Source organism: Cibotium barometz, chromosome 36 (genome assembly GCF_041138505.1).
Source record: "Cibotium barometz isolate CiBa-2024 chromosome 36, ASM4113850v1, whole genome shotgun sequence".
In the NCBI taxonomy this organism is placed as follows: domain Eukaryota; kingdom Viridiplantae; phylum Streptophyta; class Polypodiopsida; order Cyatheales; family Cibotiaceae; genus Cibotium; species Cibotium barometz.
The window spans coordinates 26,324,992-26,351,484 of NC_141081.1; the positions used below are offsets into that span (position 1 = coordinate 26,324,992).

Genomic DNA, 26,493 nt, shown 5'->3' on the forward strand with positions numbered 1-26,493 from the left:
GACATGCAAGGAGAGGAGACTACTGCAGTGAACGACAAAATGTCATGAGATGGTCAGCACACAAGCATTTCAAATGAGGCATCAAAGAGGGTCAAAAGAGCCTTAGAGGCTAAGTGCAAGGGTAACTACAAAGATGGTGATTAAATAAAGGGAATGCGAGGTTTTATGATAACACCACTACTCATGCTCTTGCCCATATTTCATTGGAAGGGTTGAATAGAAGAAGCCTTACCTAGCCTGTAAGCACTTATACTTGTTTACTTGAGGGTCATGGGAAGGGTTGAAAAGAAGAAACCTTATCCTCACCAAAAAAATTCCCCCATCCTCAACTAAAGTGACACATAAGGGATAATGGACATCAAGCTCATGCCTAGATGATGCCACAAAAGGCATGCCCCACCATTTAGTTTGCTAATTCAAGAGCCTCATGAGATAATTATGAAGACACATCATATATGGTGAGCATAAGTGAATCCTAGCCTCATGTTGAAAGAAGTCCTCAATCCAAGCATCTTTTCCCTCCTCATCCAAATCTTCCTGATGTGGTGCTTATTCAAATTCTTACAAAAATTCAAATGTCACTAGAGCAAGAGGTCCGTTTGTCTACTCACTTTGGAAGTCCTCCTACCAAGTGTAGAGAGAGAGAGAGAGAGAGAGAGAGAGAGAGAGAGAGAGAAAGAGAGAGAGAGAGAGAAAGAGAAAGAGAGAAAGAGAGAGAGAGAGAGAGAGAGATGTTGACAGATAGGCTCGTAAAGGTTAAAGACTGGATTTTTGGCAAGATTCTGAATTTGCCAAATAACCCAAAACATTCAGTTTTCTTTCATTCTTTCAAGTTGACAAGTTTGTGGCATATCTGGTTAACTAGGAATGCCTTCATATTTGATGCAAAAGTGGGTATTACAGCACACATAGGGCATATAAAAGGGGTACTATTGTGGCAAGTCTCTTCCTTGTGGTCAGCTCATTTGGTGGAGAATGACACAGCTATATATTGGATGAGGGTACTCTGAGCTACACCTGTGGTTCAAAGTAATTAGTGAGGGAAAGCTAATACATCACATGGCAGCCATGTAATGTAATTTTTGGTAATATATAACTTCTATTACAAAGAGAGAGAGAGAGAGAGAGAGAGAGAGAGAGAGAGAGAGAGAGAGAGAGAGAGAATGCTTCTTTGTATATATCTAATTTGCTTCCATTGCTTGTACATGGAGAGAGAGAGAGAGAGAATGCTTCTTTGTATATATCTAATTTGCTTCCATTGCTTGTACATGGAGAGGCATAGTTCTCATTCCTTCTTTGCGGTCTACGTGTGTTAAAATAAAATAAAAGGTGGGTTGGGGAGCCTGGGTTTGGACTTGCTTGTCCATGTGGAACATGGAGGGGAATTGGGATCAAGTCATCATGACTTGAGGTCCTTTTCTTAGTAAACAAATGGACATAGATAAATATTAATCATTTATGATGACATAACACATTTTTGCTTAGTAAAAAGAAAAAGTAACAAATAATATAGATGAACTCTTTTGTATATCTTCCTTCTGGCACACAAGGAGGACTATGACACATAGAACAATCACATCCATAAAGCACCCTCATTTTAATATGGAGATTTCTTGCAGCCTTTAGGTGCCTGTATTTGATTACATTACACTTTGGAGACCTAAGAATTGGCATAGGAGGTCTCATGAGATACCCCACTGCCACTCATCTTGATCCAAATCAAACACACTCGGTGCTCCAAAGGACCATGTATGATCTCATTGGGTCTCTAGAAGACTATGTAACTTTTAGTATAGTGGTTCTAGGGTTTCCTTTTCTTTTTTGATGTTTTCTAGTATGATTTTGGAGAGAGGCATCATGCATTCATTATTTTAGTATTCTTGTGTATTATTCTTGGACTTATGGGCCAACTTATTTGGTCCCCTTTCCCTTTGGGAGACGTCAACACAACCTTTTTTCTCTTCCATTTCGTCTTTTTTGTGGAACAATTTGATGGCTCAACATTAAGAGACTCATCTTCCTTTGTCTTGGCAAAAGAGCACCACCCCCACCCCCCCTTCCTCCCCATTCTTTAGTTTCTCTCTCTCTCTCTCTCTCTCTCTCTCTCTCTCTCAAATGTCCCATGTGGACTTATGAGGCTTGCTCACAACCTTTAAATGAGGGGCCATAAATCACCTAAGCAATGTAAGTGAGGGCAAAAAAAGGAGGTGACTTAGGGGTTTCTTGCAAGACTAAGTACTTGGCTTGGACCTTTAGCACTTATAGGCATTTATTAGTAGAAAGGGACTTGAACACAAAAAGTAACTCTCTTAAGGCCCCCAAATTGACGTGGGGCATTTATTAGGGAGGGACTTGAATGAAAAAAGTAACTCTCCTAAGGCCCCCAAATTGGTGTGGGGCATCTCTCTAGCTTTTAAACTATTGTGTAGAACTACGTATTCAACTTCTACGTTGATGTGGGGAATATTTCTTTAATATCTAAGCTATCAATTATTAGGGAGGGACTTAGAATGCAAAAACCGAACTCTCTCCTAAGTCTCCTAGAGTTTGTGTGGCGATAATTACTTCTAAGTTATGAAAACAAATCGGTCCTCCTTAATCATTCTAACCTCTCCCCATGACTTTCACATTGGGTGGATATTAATGTGTATACGTAACTAGAGACTTTTTACAATACTCACTTAGCTTAGCATCCACTTTCAAAGTGCCATAAGTTTATAAGTTAGTAAATATATAATTAATATTTATTAAAATAATAAATATAGTATTGCTAGAGTTGGTATTGAAATACACCCCACTACTCATGCCTTATTCTGGGGAAATCTCAAACATACTGGGGTTTTCCTAACCCATGATTCATTTTTGCAGGTGTATGACACGGAAGGAGGCAAAATCAGACTGCCTAGGTAATAAGCACAGATATTCACGGTGATTTTATGTGCATTTTTTGGTTAAACAATAAACATATAAAAATAAAAATGATTTTAGTTTTATTACGCTATTAATATATATACGTATTTTAAGCAGAGCATCAGAGGCTGTAGCTCACTCGTCATCTCGAGCGGAGTCGCGCTCCTACTCTTCAAAACAGGGTCGGTTTCCAGCGTCCGCTCGTTCTGCGAATTAGGTTTTTCCGTGTAAGTCTGTGTCTCGTACGACTCAGAAGGCGAGAAAGAGGTGTGTGTGTGTGTGTGTGTGAGAGAGAGAGAGAGAGAGAGAGAGAGAGAGAGAGAATATGCCCAATTGGATTTGGCTTAGATCAGTTAGATAGAGAGAGGAGACCCCCCGCCCCGCCAACCCACATGCAGAGCTAGAGTGCGAAAGAGATAGATTTTTGCTCAGATTGTGTTAATCTGCATTTTGAAGAAGTGGGTTGCGCTTAGATTGGGGTTTACTTCTACAATCAGGAAGTGGGTTGATTACAGGAGCAGAGGAGAGAGAGAGAGAGAGAGAGAGAGAGAGAGAGAGAGAGTTCTCCCCTCCCTTCATTTATATATATCGAGGAAGTGCACACATTCGGATCCAATGAGACGATCAGCCCATACTCTTAAGCGTGCCCTCGCCAACACAAGGGCTTAAGCCTCCCGCCCCCCTCCACCAATGGCTCCAACCACCCAAGCAGGAAATGCCCCATCAGCAGCAGACCCCTCTCCTCTTCACCTGCATGGTCTCCCCCCATCACCATCGACACCATCAACAACAAGGTACCCCTTTTCATCGTCTTCTCTCTAGCTACACATGCCATGATGTGCCTGCATTGCTTGAACTAGTGGGGGCTTATGATATTGCTTTCAGGGGGTAAATGAAGTGGTTTAAGTTATTTATTTCAGATCAGTACCAAGCCTTAGCTATGGGGTAGTTTGAATTGCTTGGGGGCGTATGATGTAGGATTAAGGAAATGAAGTGATTTAAGCTATTTGTCTCAAATCAATGAGGCTAATCAATGAGGCTATTTGTCTCAAATCAATGAGGTAGCTCATTTCCCCACCCTTGAGCACTATTAGAAGAAGAGCATCTTGTGGACATGTTTGTGGACCACCCCAGAGATCGTGAGTTCAAACACTGTCACCTCCTTGCAATTTGTATTGGGTAGTCTGTATTGCTTGAACTAGTGGGTGCATTCAATGGAGCAAATGAAGTGATTTGAACTCTTTTTCGAAATCAGTGGGTGCTAAATTCTTTAGGTTCAACCAGTCCCTGCATCTAGGAATGGGTTGCTTGCAATTGATTATATCTGCAACAACAGAGCAAAATATATCTTGGAAGTCATTAAAAAAAAGAGTGCTTGCTTGTTTGTAGACAACGGTATATGTGAGCTGGGTATGCACAGGCCCCGGCGGTTTGCTTGGATTAGCGGGTCTAATGATGTAATTTTAAGATACTTTATTAGAAGTGGGTCTAATGATGTAGGCTTAAGCTATCTAATTAGGGCTAGTGGAGCAAACGAAGTGGTTTTAGGATATACATAACGTGCATGACCTAGGTTCAAGAAGCTATAATACTGGAGTGAGCTATAAGCAGGTGGCTCTTAATGAATAGCTCTATAATATGTACTTTTCGGATTGTGTCATGTATTCTTTTTTTTTAATTAAAATATTGAGGGTGTAATTTATTTAATTAGTTGATAGGCTGGCAACATCATGCCCACTGGCTCCAGCCAGCAGGATTGTGTGATGCTTATATTTTTAAACGAGGATGAGCTTGTAGTAGCTGACATGGTGGTTTTTTCTACAGGTTATAGCACATGTGAATATGCTGTTCGTGGAGAGATTGTTGCACATACAGAGGTTCTTTTCAAAGTTCCTTTGTATATACCATCAGAACATGTAGCTTTATTCAACATGGTCTTTAAGATTAAAAAGAAAACCACATTGAGGGTCCTTCACTTGTCATCATGAACCCCATGTAGAGAGAATGAAAACACTCTTCTTTGAGGATGGTGTTTCTTGGGAGCGTGGGTATCAGTGTTCGAAAAAAACTATTTTTCCAAAAAGTAAAAAACCTTCATCTAAAAATTGTGAAAATATTTATAAAGAAAATATCAAATTTTGAAGGTTTTTGTTCTACAACCCCTCAAAATCTGCAGGTTTTTATACCCTTAAGTTTCAAATTTGAAGGTAGTTTTAAAAATCTGCAGGTGCAAATTACACTATACCCGGGTTTTTTTCGAACACTGGTGGGTATGTGGAAGACTTTTCGGATTGTAGATACCAAAGATATAACTAAAATATGAGATGAAGGCTGCAGTTTGCCCCTTAATTCACATTTATGTCTTTAGAAGAGAGCGATTGCAACATACACTTCAAACAAATCCATCCTCTCTTCCATTTGATGAGGTATGGTGTTGGATTTGTGCTGCCAAAACATTTTTTTTAATATGTTCACACGTGCGTGTGCGAATGTGTCATGCCTCTACGTGTTTTGGTGGCAAATGGACAAGCTTATTGACTTGCTCTTATTTTTGAATTTTCAAGTTTTTGCGAAAAGCAAAGCTGGTGATAAACCTACTTTTTAAAATTGAATATAGATAATTTACTGCAATATTGGAAATCCTCAGTGTCTTGGCCAGCAAAACCGATTACCTTCTTTTCGAACTCTCTCTCTCTCTCGCTTCTCTCCCCCATTCTCTCTTCTCTCCCTCTCCTTTTGAAGGTAAAACGGTGGTCTCATGTTCGTTTACTGTTGTTTAAAGGACTGTTTTGAGGTGCTTTGCTTTTCTTTGCTACGGCTGTTGCCTCCAAAAGAAGTGATGCAGAGGTTTATGCACGGAGATTTGAGTACAAAGGTTCTTCATACCCAAATTCATAATGTCAATGATATTAGTAGGAAGCTACCCGACTCGCTTGAATTGTGTGAGTGGGCTTGGTCTCACTTGTGCTCATCATCAGCATTCCTGTTAGTGGGATGTGGGCACTGTCATTCAACAATGCAACACATGTACCATGTGGAGTCAGCACCTCTTTGCACTTTTTCAGTATCCGTGCATGTTGACCATTCTTTGCCGTCTTTTGGGACTTGAATCTCCTAAAGAGTGTGGAACTCCTAAATTTTTTATGAAAAATTTTTAATTGTGAAAGGAGGATTTTGTAATACAAGCTTGTGGGTGATTCAATCGCCATGTTGCCAAATACAATAAGCAAATGAAAAGAATCAAAAAGACAGTTTCCAAACTATTAATGGTTGTGGATGAAGATTCTTTCCCAAATCTCACCTCAAGGGCTCATAAGGTAGCCAAAAAGACCCACCTAGCAGCCGAAGGCATCCAAACTGGTTGTCTTTTACACTATTTAGGCCTTTCTAGTGATTGTGTGGGCTTTTCTTTTGTCTCTTGTGCTTGAACAAAGGTTAAAACCACTCCCAACTTTGTCCCCAGGCCTTGGACAGCCTCTGGGCACTCCTGGGCAGCAGCAGCAGGACAAAACAACCAAGAGGAGTGGGTCCTAGTAGACAGACAGCTTCAAATCATGATGCATAGCTCTTGGTGGGCAGCTTCAAACAGATTGTACAGCTCAATGACAGCTACCAAACAGCAGCATAGAGGACCAGCGGGAGGGTGTGCAGATGGCCGTACAGCAGGCAGGCGGGACCTTAAAAGAGCAAAGTGTGGTTTGGCAAGAGTCAAAACGATGAGATAAAGGTGGTTGAGTTCCCTTAGGGAGGGAGTAATGTAGAGAGAGTAGACACTTCTGCAAAACGATGAAAGTAGAGGCAACACCTTTCCAAAAAGGTGACCTATTGTACAGCATTTTGGGGCTGTGTTTTGGGCGGGGCCTGGACAGCTGATTTTGGCGCCCAACCAAGTATGGGCTGGCCCCCTGGCTGTTTTATGTGTGAACATGATGGTGGAAATTTTCTTTCAGGTTTTGTGGGAGTTGGCCATCCAGCCCTGCAGGCAGACCAGCTTCGCAGACCCCTCGAATAGGGTTGTTGGGATTATTTTTATATCTCATGCATTCTGGAGCTCAGTTAGAGAAACAGCAGCGTTCCTAACAGCAGCGTTTAGGGCTGAATGAATTGTACGTGGGAAACATTCAGTTGTAATCTTTTCTTGTACATACGTATATGATAGGAGAGATGGGAGAAATCATTCATAATTACGGAGAGGTGCCGCACCCCTAAATATGAGACTACTAGGCTGGGACTCGGGGGTCAGATGTGGGGGAGGCTTCTGAGAGACATTTATAGGACGAGATATATCATCGTCTTCTATATGGGGACACTCACACCAGAGCTCTCGGAGAGGGGATTGCTGCATGTCGCCGGCGGTGGGAGTTTGCTTACCGCGCAGGACAGGAGGAGTACACGGGGGTTAGGAGGAGTAGCAGTCCTATTTAGGTCGCAGCTTCAGGGTATGATCAACATAGTCAGGTAGATACATGTCGGCGGCTAGGCAGCTCATAGGTGTGGGCGTACGGTCGTACGGTACGGTACCATATGGGAATTTATTGTACCGTACGAAATTTTGGAATGCGATATACAAGAAAAGTATGTTTAAAAAAAAACACTTATAAATTTATAGATTATGAATTTGAAAGGATAGAGAGCTCTAAGGTTGTTATTACAAGCCAAAATTCCATTAAAAACAAGTTACAAACAAAAGTACAAATCATGGTACTAAGGGAGACCGGAAGATTGGTGCAATGCGCGCTAGGCGACGCAAGTACAAAAAAATGGATAAGAGGGCGGAGGCTAGAATCTAAATCCTAGGACCTAGATGGAGAAGGCATCACTATTGGAGCTCTCGCTGAGATAATTTGTAGGAGAAGAGGGCTCCTCATCACTGAAGTTGCTATCGCTATAAGCAGGTTGCCGTCTCGTCAAACTCGGGCTCTCTGATGTCATGTGAGAAGCCAAGGAGAGCATCCTCATCTTCAAGAGCAGCTGAAGAGCTACCGGAACCGCGCCGCATGTAGGTTTGGACCGTCCCTCTCGAACTGTGAGACGAATGATGCAACCACGCGTGCCTACTCGCACTCCTTTGCACTAGTTGCACGCCCACGACGAGTGCGAGTAAGTCGTTGATCAATCATCTCAAGCTCTCTATAGATCTCTCCATAGATCCTCTCATCCTCCTCTTTATGGACACTCTCAAGAGTGTCCTCTGTCAACTTGAATGCATCCACATTCACCTACAATTTACAAATTACAAAAAAAAGGGGTCAAAACAACAACGATAAAGAACTGGGGAAAAAAATTTGTTGTTTCGGATTGTGTGGTACGGTACTGTACCGTACGACTGTGCCGTTCGACGTATGATAGCAACTATGGTTAGGCTATAACAAACACCCACCAGATACATACACGTGGTGGTTGCAACTTCGCACTAGATACTTCGCGATATGCTATACAAGATATTTAGGACAGCCTAACCACCAAGGTAGAGGAGAGGAAGGAGTCCCCTTATGCATCGTTGTCTGATGAGAGCTAAGCATGTTGGGACTGGGTGAAGTTCTCCTCATTGGGGACTTCAACGCTAGCACCAAGAGTGAGTAGTCTTAGTTATATAACTTTAAGGACCCTATCAAACTACATCTACTTGACCAAGAGGGTACAGGATTGCAACGGGCTTTTCAGGACCTTGTTGCTATCACTAGATATGGGAGGCACCTCGTGGAGTTGGTTTCTCGACATGGTCTCATTATTTATAACGGGATGGTGCAGTGGGCCCTATCCGGCAGACTCACAAGCTTTCCATATTGTGGAGGATCGAGCACGGTTGATTATATTATGGTGGTTTGACAGATATGGGCCCCTCAATTCCCCTTGCCACCCTCACCTCCCAACTCACCGACACCATACATTCTGTAGCCATAGCCAGCTAGCTTTCCATACATCCCCTGCTCCAATGCTAAGTCTCAGATGGGTACCATGTCCTAGAATGGTTGGTATGACGACGAGTGCTGCACCACATGTGCTCGTCTCGAGCAAGAGATAGCAAACTGGTCAAATCTTGGAAGGTGATGCTCAAAAGATTAATCACTTTCTCACTCACCGCAAAAAACAAGCATATGTGAGCAATACTGGCAGATATAGCAACTCTTTTTAGCGGTAACTCTAGGGGGCTTGGCAAGGCTGATGGCCGATGCCTCTGCTATTGCTTTGTGGATTTCCACAAAGCCTTTGATACGGTGCCACATGCCTATAGATCCTTGGGTTTCCATTATACACGATTTGGGGCATTATTGCTTTATATGAGTCGGGGTGGTTGGGAGGGTGAGATGCCTTGGAGGACTCTTAGACGAGATATCTAGTACTATTGGGGTGAAACAGGGCTGCGTGCTATCGCCCACCCTCTTTGGGTTATACATTAACGAGATATCAAACTTTATTGACTGAGCGAGAGGTGGAGGGGCATCCCTAGCAGACATACTTGTTTTTTTTCTCTTATATGCTGATGATATAGCACTTATTACAGACTCGCATGACGGACTATAGAAGCACATGGATGCCTTGTAGGACTTCTATCTACAGAGGGGCTTGTCAGTTAACCTTGGGAAGAGCAAGGTCATGTCTTGTGTACTTCCTTAATGAAACATGCAGATATCACCTACATGCAGACCAGTTTCCCAGACCCCTCTAATAGGGTTGTTGGGATTGCTGCATGTCGCCGGCGGGAGTTTGCTTACCCGCAGGCATACCCGTAGAATAGGATGAGTATGGGGGTTAGGAGCAGTAGCAGTCATCGCAGCTTCAGGGTATGATCAACATAGTCAGGTGGGATGAGGATGTAGATACATGTCATCGGCTAGGCTCATTACGGTCGTACGGTACAGTACTGTACCATATGGGAATTTATCGTACCGTATGAAATTTTGGAATGCGATATACAAGAAAAGTATTGTTTAAAAAAAAAACACTTATAAATTTATAGATTATGAATTTGAAAGGATAGAGAGCTCGAAGGTTGTTGTTACAAGCCAAAATTCCATCAAAAACAAGTTACAAACAAAAGTACAAATCATGGTACTAAGGGAGACCGGAAGATTGGTGCAATGCGCGCTAGGTGCAAGTACAAAAAAGTGAGTACAAAAAAATGGATAAGAGGGCGGAGGCTAGAATCTAAATCCTAGGACCTAGATAGAGAAGGCATCACTATTGGAGCTCTCATTGAGATAATTTGTAGGAGAAGAGGGCACCTCACCGAAGTTGCTATTGTTAAGGAGGTTGCCGTCCTCGTCAAACTTGGGCTCCTTGATGTCATGTGAGAAGCCAAGGAGAGCATCCTCATCTTCAAGAGCAGCTGAAGAGCTACCGGAACCGCCCCGCATGTAGGTCTGGACCGTCCCTCTCGAACTGTGAGACGAATGGTGCATCCACGGGTGCCTACTCGCACTCCTTTGCACTAGTTGCATGCCCACGACGAGTGCGAGTAAGTCGTTGATCAATAGCCTCAAGCTCTCTGTAGATCTCTCCATAGATCCTCTCATCCTCCTCTTTATGGACACTCTCAAGAGTTTCCTCTGTCAACTCGAATGCATCCACATTCACCCACAATTTACAAATTACAAAAAAAGGGTCAAAACAACAACGATAAAGAATTGGGGGAAAAAAAATTATTGTTTTGGATTGTGTGGTACGGTACTGTACCGTACGACTGTGTCGTTCGACGTATGATAGCAACTATGGTTAGGCTATAACAAACACCCACCAGATACATACACGTGGCGGTTGCAACTTTGCACTAGATACTTCGCGATATGCTATACAAGATATTTAGGACAGCCTAACCACAAAGGTAGAGGAGAGGAAGGAGTCCCCTTATGCATCGTTGTCTGATGAGAGGTAAGCATGTTGGGACTGGGTGAAGTTCTCCTCAACGCTAGGCCCAAGAGTGAGTAGTCTTAGTTATATAACTTTAAGGACCCTATCAAACTACATCTACTTGACCAAGAGGGCATAGGATTGCAACGGGCTTTTCAGGACCTTGGAGCTATCACTAGATATGGGAGGCACCTCGTGGAGTTGGTTTCTCGACATGGTCTCATTATTTATAACGGGATGGTGCAGTGGCCCCTATCCGGCAGACTCACAAGTTTTCCATATTGTGGTGGATCGAGCGTGGTTGATTATATTATGGGACCCCCCTGAGCTTGCTTCACTCATCTCCAAGTTTACCATCTCCACATGCCCTCTTGGAGACCTACCTCTCCTTCTCCATTGCATGTACACCATCTAGCCCATTGCCACTGCCACCCACCACCTCCAACTATACCAAATTCCACTTCACACATGAATGTGACCATATATATGCCAACAACATTGATCGTGGTTTGACAGATATGGACCCATCAATTCCCCTTGCCACCCTCACCTCCCAACTCACCGACACCATACATTCTCTAGCCATAGCCAGCTAGCTTTCCATACCTCCCTTGCTCCAATGCTAAGTCTCAGATGGGTACCATGTCCTAGAATGGTTGGTATGACGACGAGTGCTGCACCACACGTGCTCGTCTCAACAAGAGGTAGCAAACTGGTCAAATCTTAGAAGGTGTGCTCAATGGATTAATCACTTTCTCGCTTGCCGCAAAAAACAAGCATATGTGAGCAATACTGGGAGATATAGCAACTCTTTTTAGTAGTAACTCTAGGGGGCTTGGCAAGGCTGATGGCCGATGCCTCTGCTATTGCTTTGTGGATTTCCACAAAGCCTTTGATACGGTGCCACGTGCCTATAGATCCTTGGGTTTCCATTATACACGATTTGGGGCATATTGCTTTTATATGAGTCGGTGGTTGGGAGGGTGAGATGCCTTGGAGGACTCTTAGATGAGATATCTAGTACTATTGGGGTGAAACAAGGCTGCGTGCTATCGCCCACCCTCTTTGGGTTATACATTAACGAGATATCAAACTTTATTGACAGAGCGAGAGGTGGAGGGGCATCCCTAGCAGACATACTTGTTTTTTTTCTCTTATATACTGATGATATAGCACTTATTACAGACTCACATGACGGACTATAGAAGCACATGGATGCCTTGTAGGACTTCTATCTACAAAGGGGCTTGTCAGTTAACCTTGGGAAGAGCAAGGTCATGTCTTGTGTACTTCCTTGATGAAACATGCAGATATCACCTACATGGGCAACTCGGTGGAGGTAGCAGACTTACATGTAACATGCAGCAGAATTATGCATAATGAAGGATCCTGTCACACAAAGTCTCGCACCGCCTTCTTTATCCTGAGGTTTGCGAGTCTTTAGCAATCCACTTTTATCACTTCAAACTTTAAGAGATGAGAGAGAGAGAGAGAGAGAGAGAGAGAGAGAGAGATCTGCACACCTTATTGGGTCCCAAATTACCCGCTAAAGGGCCCCCTCCTATTGCTAGGAGTATTTTATTTATTATCTTCGAAGAGAATGAATGAAGGTGTAACCGCTCGCTAGATGAGGCCTACAAAATTGGAAGATAAAATACACCTTTTTAGATCACTTAACTAATACAAACAATGGACAATCCTTGCAACATCAAAACTGAAAAATGACAAAGAACACTTGACACCATCACTGGGGCCGGAAAGAGCCACCTCCCCTCAATATAGTTGTATTTCTTGGAGTATTTCTATGTACAAGTGTTCACGGGCCCAAGGCCAGATTTCTCCATATAACAAGGAGTGAGTGAATTGGAAAACAATAAGATTTTGTCGATGAAGAATCGGTTGTCGGAGTAGACCAAGTCACAGGTCGTCTCCCACCTTCACTGGGTGAACACTTACCCGCACTGGTCTTTCGGGACCGTGCACCAACAAGCACACCTAAACTAACGCCGCCTGGCGAGGTGAAGCATTGCGGCGGCAGGAGTAATACTTGGTGCTCTCGGGTCAGCTTTGCCCCCAATTTTCCTCATACCTAAATGACCTTCACTGGCTCCTCTAAATGTGAGGGCGCAGTCAGGGTAATCATGGAAAAGACCACCATCCCGGTGACCTTACTTGGTGAAGGCAACGAGGTGTGATGTTTTGCCTGACAAGACTTGTAAAATCAACATTTAATTTTAATAATACCTGAATCTGAAATTATAGAAATAAGTACTTAACAAGGATTCAAATTCAGATCTCAGGAGAGAAGTTCATTCCCCTTTTTAATATTCTGCAATACTATAGGCGAGTATAAAAGCTGAAGCAGATGCTAGGCAGCAGGCGTGTACAACTGCAAGTATAGTCGGGTACACCAACAGTAGCAGGTACAATAGTAGCAGGTGGGTACAATAGGAGGTACAGCTATTGGGCAGTAGGCAGGTACAGTTGTAGGTACAGTTGGGTACAGGGCTGTAGGTACAGTCTGGTACAAGGCTGCAGGTATAGTCGGGTACAGAGGATTTCACACGCGCCAGTTTCCAGAGGTGGCAGCCAGGCAGGTTGGAGGAGATGGGTTCAGGGCAACCCCGCCGGGTTCAGCAATCCAGGCGGGTATAAGGCTACCTACTTTCCATCAACCACCCACGTGTGTAGGGGGAACCATGCAATACATATGGTAAATATTATTATTAAATCTTAATAAAGTTGGGCACCCACATCAAATCAAGTGTCCAGTCAATGTTTTAAATGTGTGTGAACACCCAACCTTATAAACATTAAGGTTTACATTACTTAATGAATTTTACATTTGAAAAGACCAAAAAAGGCAACACTTACCACCTGTTCACACGCCACACCAACTCGTCAGCAGATAGCACACCCACGGTACACTGGGGGCGTCCCCGTCCTGTGTACTGGCACTACATAGTAGGCAAACACACGAAAGCAAGTCATGCGAAATCAAGTTTATGAAATCTCCCTTTTATGAAACTTATACAAGGATTTCCTATCGGGCACAAAACTGGCGCGATAGAAACGTGAAGTCCTGGTTTTCCTATGAAGTGACAGTCCCATAGACAAAACACAACTCCTGGCACAAGCCTTCCTATGGAGTGACAATCCCATAGACAAGGTCAGCACAAATATCAATCCTACCATGGAGTGACAGTCCCATGGATAAGACACAATCCTGGTCATACATGGGTAGCAGCAAACAGGCTCCTGTCCATATGGCACAATATTGATCACACAGGTGGCACAAAATTGGTTCCCGTCCATGTAACACTAGATGACTGACCCTTTCACATGGGGCACTGGCTTGGCCACGTGAACATGGTACAAATTTGGCTACTCTATGGAGTGACAGTCCCATATAGAACTGGCTCCAAAAATAGAGATGGACCAAATGGTGACAGAAGGACTGTCTTTGGACTATAGATAAGCCAAATGCAAGACCTTTGAAAGACCAAGAGTTGGGTTGAACTGTACATGGCTGTAGAAGCACCATCGGATGACCGATCTTAAGCCTATGCACTCTTCCAATGGAATGTAGGAAGGTTGCAAATCTGAGGCTGAGAGAAGGGGCTGATTGGGACTGTTTCTAGGCTGTGTTATGCACTATAAATGAATGAGAATGCTGCGTTTTACCTTCACCAAAGAGGCTGTAGCAAAACGATGAGATGTATAGATGTTGAATTCTGCATGAAGGCTGAAAACACAGGTACTGAAGCGCTTCCTTCCTTGGATGAATGCTGGCTGATGCATTTGTTGATGTATGCTCTATATGCTCAAGGGATGAGGCTGAAGACTGAAACGCTTATGAGATGATTATGGAATGATGTGAAGCAATGCTATTTATATGTGATAGAATGTGCAGCGAAAGAAGGGAAAGTGGAAACACAGGAGAGAGAGTGAGAGAGAGAGATGGAGAGGAAACACAGGTGAGAACCTGCTCTCAATATCATCATCCAAAAGAATACATGTCCCGAGCAAGAGGGGAGAAAACCTCGTATGTGAGGGACTGCAACAAACAATGTTAAGCAAGCAATGAGAAATGAGGGAGGCAAGCCAGCTATATATATGCCCATGTTACCTTCTTTCGAGAGGTATGTTGTGGAACTCTCTCTCTCTCTCTCTCTCTCTCTCCTCTCCCCCATTCTCTCTTCTCTCCCTCTTCTTTTTAAGGTAAAATGGTGGTCTCATGTTCGTTTACTGTTGTTTAAAGGACTATTTTGAAGAGGGCACCGAGTCACCGAAGTTGCTATTGTTAAGAAGGTTGCTGTCCTCGTCAAACTTGGGCTCTCTGATGTCATGTGAGAAGCCAAGGAGAGCATCCTTATCTTCAAGAGCAGCTGAAGAGCTACCGGAACCGCCTCGCATGTAGGTCTGGACCGTCCCTCTCGAACTGTGAGACGAATGGTGCATCCACGGGTGCCTACTCGCACTCCTTTGCACTAGTTGCACGCCCACGACGAGTGCGAGTAAGTCGTTGATCAATCGCCTCAAGCTCTCTATAGATCTCTCCATAGATCCTCTCATCCTCCTCTTTATGGACACTCTCAAGAGTTTCCTCTGTCAACTCGAATGCATCCACATTCACCCACAATTTACAAATTACAAAAAAAGGGTCAAAACAACAACGATAAAGAATTGGGGGGAAAATTTTATTGTTTCGGATTGTGTGGTATGGTACTGTACCGTACGACTCTGTCGTTCGACGTATGATAGCAACTGTGGTTAGGCTATAACAAACACCCACCAGATACATACACGTGGCGGTTGCAACTTCGCACTAGATACTTCGCGATATGCTATACAAGATATTTAGGACAGCCTAACCACAAAGGTAGAGGAGAGGAAGGAGTCCCCTTATGCATCGTTGTCTGATGAGAGCTAAGCATGTTGGGATTGGGTGAAGTTCTCCTCATTGGGGACTTCAACGCTAGGCCCAAGAGTGAGTAGTCTTAGTTATATAACTTTAAGGACCCTATCAAACTACATCTACTTGACCAAGAGGGCATAGGATTGCAATGGGCTTTTCAGGACCTTGGAGCTATCACTAGATATGGGAGGCACCTCGTGGAGTTGGTTTCTCGACATGGTCTCATTATTTATAACGGGATGGTGCAGTTGCCCCTATCCGGCAGACTCACAAGCTTTCCATATTGAGGAGGATCAACGCGCGGTGGATTATATTATGGGACCCCCCTGAGCTTGCTTCACTCATCTCCACATGCCCTCTTGGAGACCTACCTCTCCTTCTCCATTGCATGTACACCATCTAGCCCACTGCCACTGCCACCCACCTCCAACTATACCAAATTCCACTTCACACACGAATGTGACCATATATATGCCAACAACATTGATCGTGGTTTGACAGATATGGACCCCTCAATTCCCCTTGCCACCCTCACCTCCCAACTCACCGACACCATACGTTCTGTAGCCATAGCGAGCTAGCTTTCCATACATCCCCTGCTCCAATGCTAAGTCTCAGATGGGTACCATGTCCTAGAATGGTTGGTATGACGACGAGTGCTGCACCACACATGCTCGTCTCAAGCAAGAGATAGCAAACTGGTCAAATCTTGGAAGGTGATTCTCAAAGGATTAATCACTTTCTCACTCGCCGCAAAAAACAAGCATATGTGAGCAATACTGGGAGATATAGCAAATCTTTTTAGCGGTAACTCTAGGGGGCCTGGCAAGGCTGATGGCCGATGCCTTTGCTATTGCTTTGTGGATTTCCACAAAGCCTTTGATACGGTGCCACATGCCTATACAGGCTTGGGTTTCCATTATACACGATTTGGGGCATTATTGCTTTATATGAGTCGATGGTTGGGAGGGTGAGATGCCTTGGAGTACTCTTAGACGAGATATCTAGTACTATTGGGGTGAAACAGGGCTGCGTGCTATCGCCCACCCTCTTTGGGTTATACATTAACGAGATATCAAACTTTATCGACAGAGCGAAAGGTGGAGGGGCATCCCTAGCAGACATACTTGTTTTTTTTCTCTTATATGCTGATGATATAGCACTTATTACAGACTCACATGACGGACTATAGAAGCACATGGATGCGTTGTAGGACTTCTATCTACAGAGGGGCTTGTCAGTTAACCTTGGGAAGAGCAAGGTCATGTCTTGTGTACTTCCTTGATGAAACATGTAGATATCACCTCTATGGGCAGCTTGGCGGAGGTAGCAGACGTACATGTAACATGCAGCGGAATTATGCGTAATGAAGGATCCTGTCACACAAAGTCTCACACCGCCTTCTTTATCCTGAGGTTTGTAAGTCTTAGCAATCCACTTTTATCACTTCAAACTTTAAGAGATGAGAGAGAGAGAGAGAGAGAGAGAGAGAGATCTGCACACCTTATTGGGTCCCAAATTACCCGCTAAAGGGCTCCCTCTTATTGCTAGGAGTATTTTCTTTATTATCTTTGAAGAGAATGAATGAAGGTGTAACCGCTCCCTACAAGAGGCCTACAAAATTGGAAGATAAAATACACCTTTTTAGATCACTTAACTAATACAAACAATGGACAATACTTGCAACATCAAAACTGAAAATGACAAAGAACACTTGACACCATCACTGGGGCCGCAAAGGGCCGCTCCCTCCCTCAATATAGTTGTATTTCTTGGAGTATTTATATGTACAAGTGTTCACGGGTCCAAGGCCAGATTTCTCCATAACAAGGAGTGAGTAAAATTTGAAAACAATAAGATTTTGTCGATGAAGAATCAGTTGTCGGAATAGACCAAGTCACAGGTAGTCTCCCACCTTCACTAGGTGAACACTTGCCCTCACTGGTCTTTCGAGACCGTGCACCAACAAGCACACATGTGCTAACGCCTGGTGAGGTGAAGCACTACGGCGGGAGTAATACTTGGTGCTCTCGGGTCAGCTTTGCTCCCAATTTTTCTCATATCCAAATGACCTTCACTGGCTCCTCTAAATGTGAGGGCTCAGTCAGGGTAATCATGGGAAAAATCACCATCCCGGTGACCTTACTTGGTGAAGGCAACGAGGTGTGATGTTTTGCCTGATAAGACTTATAAAAAAAACATTTAATTTTTATAATAACTGAATCTGAAATTATAAAAATAAGTACTTGACAAGGATTCAAATTCAAATCTCAGGAGAGAAGTTCATTCCCCTGTTTAATATTCTCCAATACTGTAGGCGGGTACAAAAGCTGAAGCAGATGCTAGGCAGCAGGCGGGTACAACTGCAAGTATAGTCGGGCACACCAGTAGCAGCACGTACAACAGCAACAGGTGGGTACAACATCAGGTACAGCTATTGGACAGTAGGCGGGTACAGTTGTAGGTACAATTGGGTACAAGGCTGTAGGTACAGTCGGGTACAGGGTTTTAGATACAGTCGGGTACATAGGATTTCACACGGGCCAGTTTCCAAAGGTGGCAGCCAGGCGGGTTGGAGGAGATGGGTTCAGGGCAGCCGTCCGGGTTCAGTAATCCAGGCGGGTACAAGGCTGCCTACTTTCCATCAACCACCCACGTGTCTAGGGGAAAATTGTTTCCCATGCAATACATATGGTAAATATTATTATTAAATCTTAATAAAGTTGGGCACCCACATTAAATCAAGTATCCAGTCAATGTTTTAAATGTGTGTGAACACCCAACCTTATAAACATTAAGGTTTACATTACTTAATTGATTTTACATTTCAAAAGACCAAAAAGGGTAACACTTACCACCTGTTCACACGCCACACCAACTCGTCAGCAGATAGCACACCCACCGTACACTGGGGGCATCCCCATCCAGTGTACTGGCACGACATAGCAGGCAAACACACGAAAGCAAGTCATGCAAAAACAAGTTTATGCATCCAAACATAAATGCATGTGCACATGTAATGGATGAGATCTCCCTTTCATGAAACTTGTACAAGGATTTCTTGTCGGGCACAAAACTGGCACGATAGAAATGTGAAGTCCTGGTTTTCCTATGGAGTGACAGTCCCATAGGCAAAACACAACTCCTTGCACAAGCCTTCCTATGGAGTGACAATCCCATAGACGAGGTGAGCACAAATATCAGTCCTACCATGGAGTGATAATCGCATGGATAAGACGCAATCCTGGTCATACACGGGTAGCAGCAAACAGACTCCTGTCCATATGGCACAATATTGATCACACGGGTGGCACAAAACTGGTTCCCGTCCATGTGACACTAGATGACCGACCCTTTCACATGGGGCACTGGCTTGGCCACATGTGAACATGGTACAAATTTGGCCGCTCTATGGAGTGACAGTCCCATATAGAACTGGCTCCAGAAATAGAGATGGACCAAATGGTGAGGACAGAAGGACTGACTTTGGACTATAGATAAGCCAAATGCAAGACCTTTGAAAGACCAAGAGTTGGGTTGAACTGTACACGGCTGTAGAAGCACTAGTGATGACCGACGATCTTAAGCCTATGCACTCTTTCAATGGAATGTAGGAAGGTTGCAAATCTGAGACTGAGAGAAGGGACTGATTGGGACTACTTCTAGGCTGTGTTATGCACTATAAATGAATGAAAATGCTACGTTTTACTTTCACCAAAGAGGTTGTAGCAAAATGATGAGATGTATGGATGCTGAATTCTGCATGAAGGCTGAAAACACAGGTACTGAAGCGCTTCCTTCTTCCTTGGATGAATGCTGGTTGATGCGTTTGTTGATGTATGCTCTATATGCTCAAGCAATGAGGCTCCAAGACACTAAAGACTAAAACACTTATGAGATGATTATGGAATGATGTGAAGCAATGCTATTTATATGTGATAGAATGTGCAGCGGAAAAAGGGAAAGTGGAAACACAGGAGAGAGAATGAGAGAGAGAGAGATGGAGAGGAAACACAGGTGAACCTGCTCTCAATATCATCATCCAAAAGAATATGTGTCCCGAGCAAGAGGGGAGAAAACCTCGTATGTGAGGGATTGCAACAAACAATGCTAAGCAAGCAGTGAGAAATGAGGGAGGCAAGCCAGCTATATATATGCCCATGTGTAGGCAGCCGACTAGAGATAAAATCCTCCATGACTGAGGAAAATACCCAAGACTCCACAAAATGGGAAATAATATGGGAAAATATATGTGAGAAGTGACCAGTCCCTCTAACTAGCATGGTCAGTCCTAGAGGCTATAATAGGACACCAAACAGGAAGCCAACAAGAAGGGGATGATGTCTAACACCCCCTCTCAGCACCGGATGCTGAGTGAATTCCCAGAAGCCAGAGATGCCATTCTCGATCAAAGATGAAAGATTGCAGAAATAGGTACCAAGAAAGCTCCACAAGCAATCTCCTCAGCAACTCACCTACAAAAGTAACAGAACAAGCTGCCAGGTACACCGCTCCTCTGGAAGAAAACAACCATGTAGGCAGCGACATGTTGCACCAAATAATGGTTACATACCCAAGTGTAAGAACACTCCCCGAAGTCGAATGTCGTGTATCCACCCTGGAGAAGGTATGAAAAACCTCATTACCAACCAAGGTCAGATCCTGTATATAATCAATCCTGGGAGAAGCAAACTGCTCCTGACTGGAACCCTCAAAAGAAATAGAGTCAGTCTGCTCCAACTCTGTATCAAGAGTAGCCAAATGCTGTACAAAAGCATCCTTTGAAAAGGTCGACATTGCAAGATGTAAAGACACTATAGAAAAGATGGGGTCCATCTGCTCAAACTCAGTACCATGAGTTGCCCAATGTTGTACATAAGTACACGCCACTGAGTTGGGCATCACAAGATGAAAGAACTCCTCATTCCCCTATGAAAAAAGATGTTGTCAGACTGGTACAAGCCCAACCTGATTCTGATCCAAATTTAAAAAACTCTAGAAGTACCACTGTGGCATGGTTAGTAACCACAGATCCAAAGCATCCCATTGGGTCCAAAAATCCATCCTCCAAAACAACAAACCTGCAGAACTGGCAGGGGGAGGGGCATCCTCAGAAGCATCACAAAGAGAGGCAGAGGTAGACTCCTCACAATGAGGAAGGGAAGTAGGAATATAAACTGCAGTGGTAACAAAGTCCTCACAACAAGCATCACAGATAGCACAAGACTGTTCCATAAGTAGAATCAGATCCCAAGAATCAGCAAACAAATAAATGATCCATGTGAAGGATCACACCTCAAGGGCAAAACACCCTTCTTGTTCTGCAAACACTGCAAAGAACATAGGCTCGGACACAATAAACTCTGCTCAGGATCTCTAAAAAGATCACTGCTCTCCTCCAAAATCTGTAAACTCCTGTCACAGAAGACAGTCTCCACAGAAACAAAATAGCTCCTGAAACTGATCCTCAAGTGAAGTAGCTGGAGATGGCCCCCCCTGAGTGTAGAAAACTCCTGTGGGAAGCAAAACGTAGCCAAAACAGCACTCCACTGCCAACAAAAGGTTGAAGAAACTGGGAAACCGTGTAGGCTAGGAACAAAACACAGGTATAGATGCTCCAAAATTAGCAAAACACTGACTGAAATCAAAAATTCAGAATCCTTCTCAAGTACCAAACTACCTCCAAAGACACAATCCAAGCAAGAAACCCCCTCTGCAAAGTGATCTATGTCCACTGGAGAAGAAAACGTAGCCAAACAAGGGCTACAAACCTGGAAATTCAGGCCAACCAGTGTCCACACGTCCTATGAGAAAAAACGCTGAAGAGAAGGTACCTTTGGGTCCAACAGATGAAGCCTAGAAGAAGGTAGAGCTAATAGCAAGATTTGTTCAGAAAAACATAGCAACCATGGCTGCAAATCTAAAAACGCGGAGGTATTCGAGGTAGTAGAAAGGGCTGAATCTGGAAACGCAGAAGAAATAGGTACACCCAAGCCTCAGATCAGCAAATCAGCATCAGAAACCTGTAGAAGAAAAAAACGCAGCAAATATGCTGTTGTTGGCTTGTACAAAATAGGCGACTAGCACTACAGGGGGGTATGAATGCTGAGAACTGCTGCAAACTGCTGTAGACAGCCATCTATAGAAAAACGCAACACACTAAGTGCTGCTGCCCTGAAAACAATGCATAAAATAGGTGTGAAGGAAGTCTCAGGAGGTCAAACTGGCTATGGATGACCACAAGCTGTTGAAAAGAAACGCCTGGAAGAGGTAGGCAACCAGCAGAGCAATGCTGAGAAAAAGGCAGATCTGTCCACCTTGATGAAAACACAAAAATGCAAGAGGGAAAGTGTTGAGATATTGAGCTCATCTAGTGAGGCGGTGGACACTGATGCCCCGCTTGGGGGATAGGCCCCACACTTACACCACTGGCATGGTTGGTGAGATCATGGGTGATATGCAACCAGTGGGATGACAGGCTGTGTGAGCCATTCTAGAGACTGGCATAGTTATAGCGCCAGCTCATTTAGTTGGGTTCACACTATAGAGAACCCTATTATGTATTTGGTTGAGTACCTTTCAGATGGAGTGTACTCTTATCTTTGTAAATGGTGTGTTGAGTGTTGAGTGAAGAAGAAGAAGATTTTCAGCCTCTCACCTTGTGTGCTCTCTTTTAGGGTTTTGTGAGTGTGTGTGTGCTTGCAAGAGCTCAAGCTCTCTTCTCCCTTGCATCTTTTCATGGTATCAGAGCCTGGTTCATGCTAAAGACTGAGAGCTGCAAGCAAGAGAAGCACAGGAAGCGGTACGAGGGTAAGAGCTTCAACTACTCTTCCCTATTTGTGTTGGTGACTACACCCTTGTCGGGAGCTCTATGGGAGGCACCGACAAACGATCTCTGATTGAGGAGCTTTCTTCGCGGGAGTAAAGCTATAGGGCAACTATATTGTCCTATCGGACTATCGGACAAATTTTTTTGGGCCGAAAACGCGTTTTGGGCACGTCACCGGGTAACTGGGTGTATAGAGGTATCTAATACAGATGTCTTCTTTAGCACACTATTATTCCTCCTCATGTTCAATAAGAAATCTATAGTGCTTTTCGATTTCAAGGGTGAAAGTACTTCATGGTTGGATAACTGGGTGTATAGAGGTATCTAATACAAATGTCTTCATGGTTGGGTAACTGGGTGTATAGAGGTATCTAATACAGATGTCTTCTTTAGCACACTATTATTAGAATTTGTTGAACTTTCAATATTCACATTATTAGAGGTACCAATTGATGTATTGGATTTTGAGCTTAACACATACCTCATATGTAAGAGATATCACGTCTCTTTATCTGTTGTGATTGTGATCACCTCTAAACCCTTGAACTGTAATGGTAAACATTTTCCAATAAGAAATCCTTTGTTCACAAAGCCTTTGTCATTACTCAAAGGCACCCTTATCTCACATGTATCATTGATGGGGAAAATAAGCAAAGACTCCATAATAGAGATAGAGAGAGATGTGTATGTGAGAGAGAGATAGAGAGGGATGTGTGCAAGTGTGTGAGAGAGAAAGAGAGAGAGAGAGAGAATCATTAGTTAGGAGGTCCTATATAAATAATTATTGATTATCATTTACATTACCATTTGTATTAGGATTAGGGTTAGGGTTAGGGTTAGTGTTAACCATTTTAACTTCAGTGTTAAAAAAAGTAAAAAATTTTAAAATTTATTTTTTTTACCAAAAAATGTTTTTTATTCTTTCATTTTCTCTTTGCAATGTTCTTGTGATTAATCAATTTATGATCTTGTCATTCCTCCTCTCTATCCAACTCTCAAACACACACACACACACACATTGCACCTCTCCCTCTCCTTCTCTCTCTCTCTCTCTCTCTCTCTCTCTCAATATCACACACACACACAAACCTCAATTAACTCAAACTCATGCAACTCAAACTTTTCCAAGAGCATTGGTACTTGCCTCAACCTTATATGGGTTGAGGTAGGCTTCAAGAGCATTGGTATGGTGGCACGATAAAGAATGGGTTTAAAACATGCAACTTAAACTTTTTCTGGAGCATTGGTATGACATGGTAAAGAAGGGGTTTAAGACTTGCAATTCAAGCTTTTCCATTAGGTCTTGAACATTGGGAGTGATATTGTTAAGATAATTATTTGTGTTGATTATCTTATCTTAAACACTAGTCAAGTAGTAACATGCTCATGGGAGATAAGTACAAGTTGAATCGACAAGATTTGGAATATGTCATATAAGTTCTTGGGATAAAGTAATAGCATGCTTTAGATAGTCTCTCATGGATATGGTCTCAAAATATAGTATGATAGGTTATAAGGCTATTTCTACTCCATTGGAGAAAATGTAAAATTAATTGTGGATATGGGAAATAGAAGCTTGATCTATTTAAATTGCTTTAGTGGATAGTGGAGCTTGGCTTAGATGCCAAAAATGGTGTGGTTGTAGATTAGAAATTGTGTGGTGTTGACAAAAAAGGTGGTGTTGAGCAAAAAATCTTTTGTCAAAAGTTATGGTGAATATATGTGGGTGAAAAAGGTGAGATATTTTAATGATGTATGCGAGGTGATGTTGAGGCATGTGGGCATCATGCTTTCTTGTTGTCCATTTTGGCTTCATCTGTTGACAAAAAGTGTTCCATGCTTTTTGCTATTTCTTTTAATTTAACCCATTCCCAAAGGGGTAAACAAGACCTTGATTTCTCAATAATGACCAATTAAAATTTTGGGCACTACTTACAAGATTCTTGCAAAGATACTTGATCTTCGCTGCTTAAAGCCTTGGCTCTTGGGCCTGATTCATGATGCTCAAACTAGGTTGATATCATAAGGCCTTCATGCGAGCCTTGTAAAGGAAGAAAAGTTGGTCATAGTAAACATTGTAAAGTGAATTTATATTTAGCTTCTTCTTCTTCTTCTTCTCATCAAAGAGCTTTTTGTACCGAAGGTCATATATTGGAATTATCTAAAATGGGTTCTAAATATTAAAGCTAGTTTTAAAACAATCATTGTACCCACCATTGTTATCAATGGGATCCCAATAGACATCAAGACCATACTCTGACAACCCGAAATAAATTAAGTTTCATGAGATTGAGATGGTTATGCACAAAGGAACCACATGCATGGCCGAGCATGTGACGTGGCCGCACACTGCCACGTCATACTATCGAGCATCGACAATATGATGTGGTCCCAAAGTGGCTATGGGTGGCAACCAAATCATAATAACAAGTGGTATCAAAGCAAAACTTCCATTCATCTCATGATTGGTAGAGTGGGAGGAATCCATGGCTTCCAAAGATATAAGACAGGAAAATCCGCTGCAACGTTCATGCATAGCAATCAATTCACATCGTCAAACACGTGACCTTAAAATCATGCACAACACTAGTCTGCCGTGACTGGACAATTCTGACGAGCTCTTTTTAAGTACACAACATAGATCTCCCATCTATTTTGATTGACCATGTACAAACATTCGTAATCACACGTGTTTGAATTGTCTCAGAGTTCCAAAGCCAGAACTCAACACACTCATTCCACATGGATAAAATCTAAACAAGAAATCATGTCACGAGATTTCCCTACTGGTGAATTCAAGCAGTCTTGAACTATCCTTCCTAGTAACTCTATGCCACCATTTTTAATTGGCAACACCTACATCTTGATTGAGTTTAATTCTAAGATGTTGGCTTTATGTGACCTTTGGAGGTGAACTCTCTGATTGTGTATCTACATCACGTATTTTGCCCCATGGAACAACAACAGTGAATAGGCGCTAGCTTATTCACAGTGAATAGGCGCTAGCTTACGTGCTTGACTATGGAATGGCAACATCTGTGGATAGGTGCTGGCTTACATGCTCGACTATGGAACAACAAATGATGTGGCCGCACGAAGTGCCATGTCATATTGTCGAAAAATCAGCAATATGATGTGGCACTTCGCAGCCACGTCAGATGCCTTTGTCGTGCTATAAGTGAAGGCCTTCAACGCAAACTGGATGTTTTTCGTGAGCTTTGCATTTTCCCTTCGTCTTATTGTAGCGAAAGAGTTCAGTTTATCTCATCAAGAGTTTGTTGCTCATCGTAGCGAAAGAGTTCACTTCGTCTCATCGTATACTGAAAGAGTTCAGTTTGTCTCATCGTAGTGAAAAAGTAGATATCTTTTCTCTCCATGTATGGTCATCCACCCCAAGTGCACGCCGCTCATAGACACCTCATGTGCTCATCAACCCCGTCGTGTGCTCATTATGCTCTATGACGAGATCGAGGAAGTTGGCCCAAAGTAGGTGGTGTTTCTTTAAAAATCTCCTATCCATAAGCTTGCTTTTATTTCCACGTTGGTTGTCCATGCTCGTTGCCAACCTTTGGGTGTTAATTCCGCTTCATTAATAAGCGATTTTAGGTGTGTGCAATTAGAGAGAGAGAAGAGAGAGAGAGGGGGAGAACGTTATATCCATGTTGTTTTTTCTTAAATATTTTATATCCATGCATCGTTTCTTCAGATTCCTGCATGAATCAATGCCTAAAAAATGTTAACATGATGCAAATGTTGGAGTTGTTAGCCAAAGTTACCTTTGGAGAATTGACCTCTAGACCTAATGTGTGGATAATCCTCTTTGACATTACACACATCTCGGCCCCTCCATTACATACACCCTGGATATCTTGTGACCCTTAAACCAAGAATCTAAAATTGGGACAACATCTTTGTGGAGATTGGAAATAATTAAATTGATAAGCATACCATGCTTTTTCTTAGGGATCCTAGTGCTAGATAATTT

The 26,493-nt window shown here is 43.0% G+C and overlaps 2 long non-coding RNA genes across 3 annotated transcripts in view; both read left to right on the top strand.

Moving 5' to 3' along the window:
- Window positions 1-3,631: 3,631 nt before the first annotated feature.
- The window catches only part of LOC147617700 (uncharacterized), a 47,306-nt gene continuing 24,444 nt past the window's right edge, over window positions 3,632-26,493 (top strand). Inside the window, exon 1 of one of the 2 annotated variants that reach the window (XR_015262205.1) lies at window positions 3,632-3,704. This is a non-coding gene — a long non-coding RNA (uncharacterized LOC147617700). The remainder of the gene's footprint in view (window positions 3,705-26,493) is intronic. The other variant, XR_015262206.1, reaches the window with a different exon arrangement.
- LOC147617701 (uncharacterized) lies at window positions 4,768-5,589 on the top strand. Its single transcript, XR_015262204.1, has 3 exons — window positions 4,768-4,939; window positions 5,192-5,336; window positions 5,528-5,589. It is a non-coding gene; the product is annotated as an uncharacterized LOC147617701 (long non-coding RNA).